The 11,378-nt window shown below is 31.1% G+C and overlaps 1 protein-coding gene across 1 annotated transcript in view; it reads right to left on the reverse strand.

Annotated features, from left to right (window-relative positions):
* CDH9 (cadherin 9) overlaps positions 1-8,954 on the reverse strand; it is a 123,245-nt gene extending 114,291 nt beyond the window's left edge. The window contains exon 1 of the mRNA XM_067730436.1: positions 8,821-8,954. The gene's annotated coding sequence lies outside the window, so the exon portion shown is untranslated. The remainder of the gene's footprint in view (positions 1-8,820) is intronic.
* Between the last annotated feature and the right edge of the window lie 2,424 nt (positions 8,955-11,378).

Raw genomic sequence — 11,378 nt, forward strand, 5'->3', positions numbered from 1 at the left:
AAGTTTTCTTTGAATGCTTTTCTTTTAATACTATTACATAGGGGTGAAATAAAGATTAGTACCAAGCAAAACTAAGACAAAATAAAGAGAGAATTTACAAACAGATAAATGTTGTCACTTATGGCAAAAGGAAAATCTCTAACAACTGAAGCTGTTTGGAAATAAGAGTGGTTTCCATGTGAAGATCTTCTCAGCACATGTTCCACAACAGCATAGAGCCTAGGACGTGTAGCAGGTGTTCAATAATGAGTAAATTCAAAGGTAAGAAAATGAAATAATCAGCCAACAGATAAATTAATTAACTACTACAAATAATCCGAAGATCTTTTTCCTGATAGTGAGCTTAAAAGAAAAGAATACAAAGAGTGCCTATAGGATTCTGAACAGACTTCTGCACACATTTAGGACACTACATTATTCTACTGATGTTATGAGAAGCACTGCTTCTACCAACACCTGCAAACTGTAAGATGGACTGTCATTTCTACTACATGAAAATGGAACACAAAATCAGCTTCTTAATGTAAAAAGTTTGTATGTATCCAATTTGGGATTCCTGAGGCCAAGCAGTCAATATCAAAACACTGCCAACTTGTCGCCTCACACACACAACTTATGAGTATTAACATACAAGGATACAAGGATAGCCTTAGATTTTCAAGTCCCAATTTTTCTTAACGATTCTCCAAAATCCTCCTGCAGCTGTATACGTGGCAGGGCTCCATTCCTGGACCTGCAGTCAAATCCACTTGTCAGTAGTACCACGTCTCCTTGTTCTACTTATCTCTTTTTAATGAATTGTGACCTTGGTAATATTCAACTCCCTATAAGACCCATTTTCAGTCAATTAGAAAATAAAAGTTGGGAGAGGTGGAACAGAAGAGAAGAGTTTCTAAAATTGCCCACAAATATATTGACCAGTTTTTATTAGCACCTCATCTAAGGAGTTTCTCATGTTAGAAAAGCTACTTTTCTATTACAGGTCACTGAATCATCTCCCCAAAGTGCAAGCCAAATTAAGGAGGAAAAGCACTGGTAGTTAAATATATTCTGTCTTGGATGTAGAGGAGGAGTGGGGCTAGGGAAAACTGATATGGAGTTAGAAGCAAAGCCATAAGTATGGAAACAGAAGTAGCAGCAAAGCTAAAGCTGCAGTGAAGGTAAGAAAGCACAAGTAGTTAAAAGTAGCAAGAGAAATAAATTATCACAGTTCATTGCATGGAAAAAGAAATCTGCTTTCTGTGAATCACTATAGACTTACATTCAATTTGGAAGACGTCAGTGGGCAACGTATAACTTAAGTCTATTTTAGCCACCAAACAATTCAGAATTCAAGCAAAAGGGAAAGGATAAAAGAAGATGGATGTGGATGATTTCTTTCCTCATAGATTATAGTTATAGTTAAAGGAGAAAATAACATTTAACACTTTCAGCACAATACATCACCTAGCATATTAGAAATAGTAACTTATTAATGAATTATATAGTTATATATTACTAGTATATCATTTGATATATCTTATCAGTATATTTTTTATTGAGAACTTTTTAATCACATGTTAAAGACTAAAAATTCCTTCCATAATCTTACTGTATGCTTACTTTCTTATATATTAAATTGGTTAAAAATCTACTTTTAGCAAATTGACTATTTAATACTTTAAAATTTTTCTCACCATGGAGATAAAGATTAGTTTCAAATGGGTTCCTGTTGACATATGTAAAAATACTGGATGAAAGGTAATAAAAACATCAAGTAATTACATTTAGAAAAATGATATAAAATTGTAATTTTAATAAAATGTATATCCCTGATAGTTTATAAAACATCTCTTATTTATAGAAAGCCACTGTAATGTATGACTATGTATCGAATTCTATAATGATTATTTTCTAAAATCTGCTTTCAGTTCCATATTTTATATAACAAAACATTACTTATAAATACTTAAGGATATGTTTGTCCAAACCCACAATCTAAATAAAATTTTCATTCTGGGGTAGAGTTTCCTCAACGCTCTTTCCATAGGGGCTGTTTACCTACATTTTCTTGTAATTTTAGAAGAGTGCAATTTAAAAATATGGTCATTGAAATATAATGCAAGACATATAGAAGTGACATATTTATCCTGAAATAAAATTTTATTCCTCCTTGAATATGTTTAAAGCTCAATTTCAATGTAAGACTTCGATAAACACAGTTTAGTCTTGGGTAAAATGGAGCGCCATCTCCATGCTTGTGTTTAAATAAAGGGTTGCAGTGATCTCAAAGCAATGCTTCATTTGTCAGCAACAAACCACAAGAAGCATAGATCTGGGGAGACACCAGACATCCATGATAGCATTATTATTAAATTATTGTGTGACTCTGCTACTGAGTCTGCAATTGAATCTCACTACTTTCTTAGTCTCCATTCTGTCATTTGGTCTCCGTCAGTTTCAGTATTCATCTTTGGGTATAAGGAATTATAAACTCAAGCAGTTTCCTGATATATATTTATTTTTTTTAAATTCTATTAGAACAATTATCCTCTTAACTTTCTAAAATTGCAAAAAAATTTCCAAAATTGGAAGTTTATTTCTTATTTAAATAAAACAGTCTTCCCTATTTATCTATTGAAAGCAAAATTTAACACAGGTCTCAAGTCCAAAGTAGTGAGCTCGAGACACCTCATACATATATGTGTGTATATATATATATATATCTGTCTATCTGTAATAGATATAGAGAGATAAATATATAGATACAGACAGCACTGTTTAAAAAGTCTTCATTGTAATGAACTAAAATAACTGCAATATTTAAAACTGTAAGCTTATTATTGGTATTCACTATTTGTATTTCAATAGAACTCCCTATTCTAAACTGACCAAAGTTAATTTTAATTATAAAGAAAAATATATTTATTCCCGGTATGATAATAACTTTCTTCACTGTTAATGATTGTATTAGGTACCTCAATTCTAAGCTAAACAGAAAAGACAGACACATATGATTTGCATACAAAACCATATATATTATTATAATAGTGTATTAATTATTTAGTCATTGGAAGAGTAATATTGTCAGAAATACAAATCTGAATCTTATTTAATGCTATTGTACGAAAAAGCATAACTGAATTGAAACTATATATAAAATGTCACATCATCTAGTTAAACTGGCACGATTAGGGGAGAAGAAAAAATATTGTTTCTCTTCTAATAGTTAAACCTATTTCAATCCCTGCTCAGTACATGCATGGCTGATTTATAATGTTCTAATAAGTTATAACATTTACCTGGTGAGTGGAATTAATACAAATATTTATCCTTGACTGTTTTATTAAATTATTATATATATGTTATTAGACATAAAGCAATGCTATTTAATCTTAGTATGTTTTTAATATAAAGAAAATTTGGAATTAAGCAAATAATTAACTTACCCAATAATACAAGAAATATAAAATGCCTATTGACTGACCCTCGGCTATGGAAAATGACCAAATAAATAAAATTCCATCATGTAATGTGCTCTCTCTGTATTTTATATAACAAATAAAAAATAATAAAGATCTTTTCTGATAATAATAATCTAATTTTTACCTAATATGGTTTGAGATAGCATTATGATTCCTACTTTACTTTCCCACCCACCATAAGAGTGGGTAAAGAGATTATAATTTTATGAGGTCAAGACTTTTAGACATTCAATGGAGAATGATTATTTCTAGTTACAGTTTTAAAAAATGCAAGTCTAATTCTCCCTATTCAAAAAATTATTCAAATCAATCACAACACACGAACTTTAAATTTTTCCAAAATTTAAAAATAGTTTTAATTGCCATTTTATTATTTGTTCATAATATAATATCCATAACTGCCTGACAAAATAGATTCTTAGTGTCTAATGTTACACCATTGTAACAATTTAAAGGCTATAATTAATTTATACATTGAAATAATTGATTGTGTTATTCCTTTCTATTTTCCATATATATTTTTTGGGTACATACACACACATACAGATCTACCTGTAGATACAGATACACAGAAATACATATGGATGCAGATGTATAGATAAATACCTGAAGATATAGATATGTAGATGTTACTTTGTAATTTGACCTGTAAGTTTTCTCCAATGTTTCATCTGTGGCTTAATTACCATTACAGTGAAAAAGAGATTTGAGTTTCTTAGATTTCTGATATATTCTTTGCATTGTGAAGTATTTATAACACATAAATGTGAATATTTTGAAAAATATTTTGTGCAATTACATTAAATTATTTAAGTAACCTGTTTGGTAGAAAAAAATAGATGATAAAGAAATTACTTGTCTGGGGAAGAACCCCCTTTGAAAACTTTTAGGATTGATGGCCTAGTTTATAAAAGCAGTATGATTTAAATTATATCTTTTATCATAGGAAGTGAACTGTTGGTGTTTATTTGCTTAGATTACACATTGTTATGCTATACATTGTTGTCATCCTTATTATACTTCCTTCCTATAAATATTGTCCCTTGTTTTTTATGACTTTCCTAACATCCTGTTTCAAGTAAATATGAAGGAAAAGTCCATTATGCGTTGGATACTCTATTAATAATACATAAACTGTAGTGAGTTTAGCATATTCCAATATAAATTCTGTCGGGTATATCTATTTCTTACAGTACATTTAGGAACATGTTCATCTTTAAACTCAAAAATCAAATAATAACTGTTAGCCACTGCTATCTCCTTTCTTTGCAATTGTAGGATTAATCTCAAAGAGTGATATGTAGAGCAGGCTTTTTAATTCAACCTTACAAAACAGTCATATGCTGTGGTGTTTCATTGATTAATTAGAAAGACCAAGAATTATCTTGCTCATGAATAGAAATAGAGACTATGAGAGCACACATTCCCCCTGCAATTGATTTATAATTTAGAAAAGTAATGGAATAAGGAAAAAAAAGAGAAAAAAGGAAAACCTTGAATATCACTTAAAGAAAATATTCAGGTCTTCTCCTTTTCCCCACCTTTTCTCTTAAAAATAAATAAATATGTATTATACACACACACACACACACACACACACACACACACACACACACAGCAACAACAATACCTCGTGAGGTTTCCATTTTCTCTTCATAAGCAGTAAGATCCGTTATTAGGACTTTTGTGTTTTGGGAGGTGTTTCTCAGTAGTTCTAATATAAAATGTCTTGGTTAGGCTCCAGAGATCCTGCTTTTATTCAGACACTTTGCATCTTAATGAGGCTGTAAGACCATCTCTTAGTAGTGCTAAATTTAGGGATAAGTGCATTAACATATTAGACTGCTATGAAAATATTTAAGAGTGCTATAAAGACACTCCTCACTGTGCATTCCTTACCATATTTTAATGATGAGGATAATGGTGGTTCCAGGCAGAGGAATTTGAAGTGAATCATAGGAGAAAAAACTTTTTCAGGATGTTTAAAACTATCTAGTAGTCAGTGTTTTCAACTCATCACTGTGTGCGTGTGTGCGTGTATACATTCCTAATATGATTCTCATGACTCAACTTTCACACAATGTTTCCACATGATGATATATTTTCACACAACGTTGACAATTTTTCATATATAATTTGACAGCCTTGGTTATGTAATCTGATTTTTCTAAACCTCAGTTTTCCTGTGCAACATCAAAGTTGGAGGTGGTTAAAACCCCATTTCTAAAGTTCTAGAATTTTATGTTAACACCTAAATAAGGTAATGTCGTAGACATTAAGAAACTTTTGGGGATATATTTTAAGACACAACTCATTTTTGAAAACAGATATGCAAGATACGAAGAAAGAAATTGCTTTACCTTAGGAAACGTCTCATGTTCTACAATAAAAATAATCATATGTATAAATTTACATCAGGTAAAAACAAAGCTAATTAAAACCAATGTCCTTTGGTCCCATTTAGCATGTTTTCTTCTAGAAAATTTCATTAAATAGAAAAATTAAGTAAAATGCCTAAGAACCTAAATAGAGTTTTTATAATAAAATACCTCACCATAAACCAAACTTGCTCTACTAATGTTACTATTCGATAATACATATAATAGGATCATATATTATATATATAATTATATATATATATATATATATATATATATATATCCTTGAAGTCAGAAGTATAAATATTTAAAATATCACATTGGACGTTCTTAAAGTATCACACTCGGTTTTTTTAAAATGTTAAATTTATTTATACTTTAAATTTACCTTTGAGGGAACAAAATTAGTCTTAAAGAGTATAGCAAACTAATGAAGCATTTGTATTATTGCAGCATTTGTATTAACACTAAGTAATGATCCATTCTAGGCTCTTCACTTTCACAGAGAACAAGTTACAGCCAATGTTTATTGGTGACACACTCACATGTATTTTTTAAATTAACTCTCAACTTAATTTATACTTTCTTGCATACAATATATTGCCGTATTACTCACATATTTTGTTATGTAATTTTAAGCACTGTCCAAAGCATTCTGATTAGCTGCACCTATACATTGTGTAAATATTGTATGGAATGCGTGTTTGCCTCAAAACACTAAAAAGAGGTAACCCAGCAGAAAAAAAAATCTCTGATTATTTTTTTTTATTCCCATTTGGTGTATGTACCAAAGAATCGATATTAAACTGGCTAAACTTTGCATGTATGAGGGGCACAGTAAAATACCAAGTGAAATCTTTTCATGCAAGTTAACATTCAGAAGAGCTTCTGATCTAACATACAATTGATCAAGTCAAGCAACGTATCATTTAAAAATGTAATTTCAAAGCCAACTTTGATATTGTGATATTTTACACATAGGCAGTGGTACAAGACATTTTTATTTCAATTATGCAAAGGATACAATAATGGTGACATAATTATGTGAACCATTTCACAATTGTTTTTTAAGCTGTCAAATAGTGTAATAAAGGGAAAACTTATTTTTCCATCCTAGAAAATAATATTATCTTATATGACTTGCTTTATTAGTCCTACCAAATCTTTCTGACTTAAAGTTAGAAAAACTGACACTACCTGCTTCCTCTGAAGCATTTTTTTATTCATTATTTCCAGAATTAGATTTGCTCATATCATGAGCTTTATCTTACATTTTCTCATTTTTCAAAGCAAATACAGAGATGACAGTATTTCAGCATCTCAGCATATATCTATTAAGTGCATACAATTATTTTGTACTCTTCCTTTGTGAAAACTTCAGTTGAATCCATAATATGCTTGATGACAAGACCGCAAATGCATGTTGTTCATGTTATGTCCAAGTTCTTTGCTGCTATGTGCTGGAATAGCATGTTATTTCATTTTCTTTATTTTTCAAAAAAATCTACCATTCAAACCTGTATTAACCGGTTTTGTAGTTCTACACTTGACACAGCATTGTCTAGGTAATGAAGCAGTGTCTGAATCTGAAAATAGGATTTATCCTCTCTTGAATCAGTTAGAGGTTTTTAAATCATACTTTTTTTCCAAGTTAAGAACACTTGAGTGATCAAGTTCATTCTTAGCTATGGCTGAAAATAGACGACACTGCTAATTTTACATATAAGTAAAGAGAGCCAAATGAAGATTTCCTCCTTTCATGAAAAGGTTACCACCTTTTGCTGTTATAAAAATCACTTATTTTTTCATGCTACATAGATTTCAAAGACCTTGTGAAAAAATCTTGATTAGTAATCTCATAGATATATAACACAATATTAAATTACAACAAATCTCCTGAAAAGACCTCCAGTTTCTCCTCACAAATCTATAGTCCATTACATTCTCATCTGAAGTTATTAATACAAATAAATGTGAACTCATCTACTACAGATGATCACTTTTATGCACTTTTGCTATTTAGAATAGATTCTGAGAACACACACTGTTAACAGTATCTAAATGTAAACACTGTAGAATATTGATAACCTTTTAGTTAAAATTCGACATGCCTTTTTAGAGATTAGCGTGCTTGAAAATACAATTGATGCGAATGGTTATTTTAAGTATGCAAAGTAAAAAAAAAAATGCTCCATCAAGTCATTACATTTTCCATATCACTTCAAATAAAACACAATTTTGCCTTTGAAACTCTCTCCCTCCTGTGGTTTTCATCCACAGTCTTTATTACATTAAGATACATTTGCCTGCAATAATGGAGAGCAATTATAGCCAACAGATGTACACATTCAGAATATTGACCTGAGTGAGAACTACAAATATGTGAAGAAACCTCCTTCACCAGGTAAAGTGATCACCATAATCCTGACATCCTATGTCCATCTATATATGTGTTATTTTTACTGTTTATGTATCATTTCATTTTAATATTAAAAATAAATCATTTCTTATTAAGACATGAAAAAAGTGTCTTTTATTTTTGACAGTTCTGAGTCAAATTATGTAAACAAAAGTTATGAGAAAACCAGGAGTCCATTTAAAATTGATATAATAGTATACACAAACACAATTAATATGTGAGTAATTCAAAGCCACCAAAATCAACACAATGTGAAGTTTAGTTTTATTTTTATAATAATGCTCCATATGCAAGTTTGAGCTCTATAAAAAGAGCTTTGGTAGGTATCAGTTTTGTAAAAGTAAAATAAGAAGCAAACATTGCAAGCTTTTTCACTGAGCATTTTAATATCTTATTCAAATACTATAAAACGTTTTCTTACCTGCTTTTAAATGTTGAGAGAGAGAGGGGGAAAGAGAAAAATATAGCAACTAGGAGAAAAGCAATATTTGTATTACTACATTACAGGAAAGCAAAAAATAAAGAGCTTATATTGTCAAGCAAAGTGAATAACATTTACCTTGTTTAGCAATGGAATCGAGTTTAGCCCTGCTCAGCGCTGACAATTCTGGTGTTGCTTCTCTCTCATTCCCTCTCCTCTTTTTATAGTATCTTCACAGCTGAATCTCAGTGTGCCTCCCTCTTCCAGCGAGCATCACTTTTAACTCAGACAGGCAGGAAGCTGAAGCCAAAGGAACTCTCTATCTGATTGGTTTCCATTCAGCGTTTCTGTTTAATAAGAGACGTCCCTCACATAGGAAGATATTGCCACTGATGGCGCTGCAGGGCTCCAGGTTTGGGCTGGGGGAGGAAAGACTCTTTAGGCACAGTGATTTGCAAGCGAATAAAGTAGGAGGGCTCAGAGAAGAGGGCTTTGTCAAAGACCCCTGTAAGAGAAAATAACCCAGTGTTTTTCGTCTCCGTTAATCAGCTCTGCTTAATATGTTTGCAATTGGGAGAGAAAGGTCACAGCCTGTCTGTAACCTGTAAATCATCTGTAGAAAATATATATCACATGGAGAGTGCTGTTTCTCAAAAGGAATTTTGTGTATAGTCTCTGAAGAATTCACAACTACCTATTTCAATTTCAATATCAAAATTCCAAGTTCAAGGAAAAGAAAGAATCCAGATTATATTTATCAATGATCATGAATTTTTATCTCTGAGTTTATCGACTAAATAATCTTTCAAAAACAATAATTTAAAAACATCTAATCATTGATGTCTTAACATGATCTTTTTCAGTGAAGAGAATGATTTCAAGCATAATTTCAAATTTCTGCAACACTTTGCTTTTTACTTGATAATGCAATTGAGGGATTTTCACCTTCCTTGGAAATGTACAAATATAATTGGGACAATAGCAACATCACAAGAACTAGATGGTCCACCTGTTACATTTGCTGTTGTACATTGTACAGCTATTACAGAGGGTAAACCATAACAGAATCAAATCCTGTTACAGAAGAGAAGTCTCTTTAGTACTTCCGGAAATGGCACAATAAGAAAAATATTGATTAGAAGATAAATCCTTCTGAAAAGAAGTTCTAGTAATAGTTGTATGAAATGCACGGTGGGAATATGGCTCACTTTATAACAGTTCGTTAAGTCACAGTAAGTAAATAGCTTAAGTGCCAAAAAAAATATCAATATCCTATTTGATGTTTCAAAGGAAAACTGACAATAGAAATTATAAATAAAATTGTACTCCTGCCCCCCCACCCCCAGTGGTGAAGCTTATCCATGAAGTGTAGATAATAGAGCTGCCTATCTGAGGCATTATTATTATGTGCATTATGGAAATTCATTTCTTAAAAGGGAAAACAAATACTTGGAATATACAGTTTTACATGTCCCCAAATAAAATGTGACACAGCTAATGCATGGTAATATAACTTGTAGTACACAGTTTTTAAATACTTGTGAATTTGAAGTGTAGGAAATGGACCCACACACACACACACAAAAGGGACTTCACTTTGTTCATCTACAAATGAAGGAAGAGAAAGAAGAAATAAAGCAAATTGTTCAGAGCTGGTTAGATCCAAGTGGTTAAGAAAAGCTTAGTGAATTCTTCATGGAGGCTAAGAGTGTTTTCTTGAAGCAAAGACACTTAATATAAAATTCACATTCTCCTTTATATTCATTTCTTCCAGTTCTACTTGTTCCTTTAAATAAACATATTATAGAAGTCTCTCTGTTAATGCTGAGATAAAGTAATGCATGTAAAGTGGGAAAAAGGAACCAAACAAAATATTTTATCATAGTTTAAGGTAAATATTCACAAATAAAAGCTTTGAATCCCTAAAGTTGCATGCATTTCATTTCCCACTGAAACCCAACTGTAGGGAAAGGCTGTTTTGTATGAAATCCACAATCCAACAAAACATTCTATTGCCTGATTTGAAGTTATTTTCACTACTTCTAGATAAAAGGGGAAGGAGGATTTGCCAACTAAAAAGTGGTTACTGTCTTATTATCTCAGGAGTCCTCTGCCTTTCTCTCCTTTGTCACAGTGATTATGGAGCATTTGAAAACAAGGGGCCTAAACCTTGGAATTATTGAAAATTATCTTCTATCATGTGTATAGCTACTTGTAAGTTTTCAAATGTAAATAGCATTCTGCATCATATAAAACAGTTTTTGATACTTAGAATAATGTTTATAAATATTTAGCAAACAGGTATGCATAAAACTACTAATCATCATCATTATTTACAGTAGTAGGAGTATATTTCCTTTTCTAATGTATTTAGACATGAAAATTAATTTACAGTAAATGTAAAATATTATTTGAATTATTCTTTTCAAAGTTACTTTAGCTTGAATTAACTTTTCTTAATCATTTGGTACTTTAAAAGTACTACCTTATGGCAAAAACATGTCATGAAATTTTTTTCTTTTCTTTTTCTTTGAATATAATGTGTCCCCATACCTGAGGACTCCATCTGTGTAATACTGTTCAAGACAGCTGGCTTATTCCTGTGTGACATTGTGATTTATAATAAGAAATATATATATTTATTTATTTACTCTTCATCCCGGTTTCTGGCACAGAGCTCCTAAAACCATTGGGAT

Source organism: Pseudorca crassidens, chromosome 3, assembly GCF_039906515.1.
Source record: "Pseudorca crassidens isolate mPseCra1 chromosome 3, mPseCra1.hap1, whole genome shotgun sequence".
In the NCBI taxonomy this organism is placed as follows: domain Eukaryota; kingdom Metazoa; phylum Chordata; class Mammalia; order Artiodactyla; family Delphinidae; genus Pseudorca; species Pseudorca crassidens.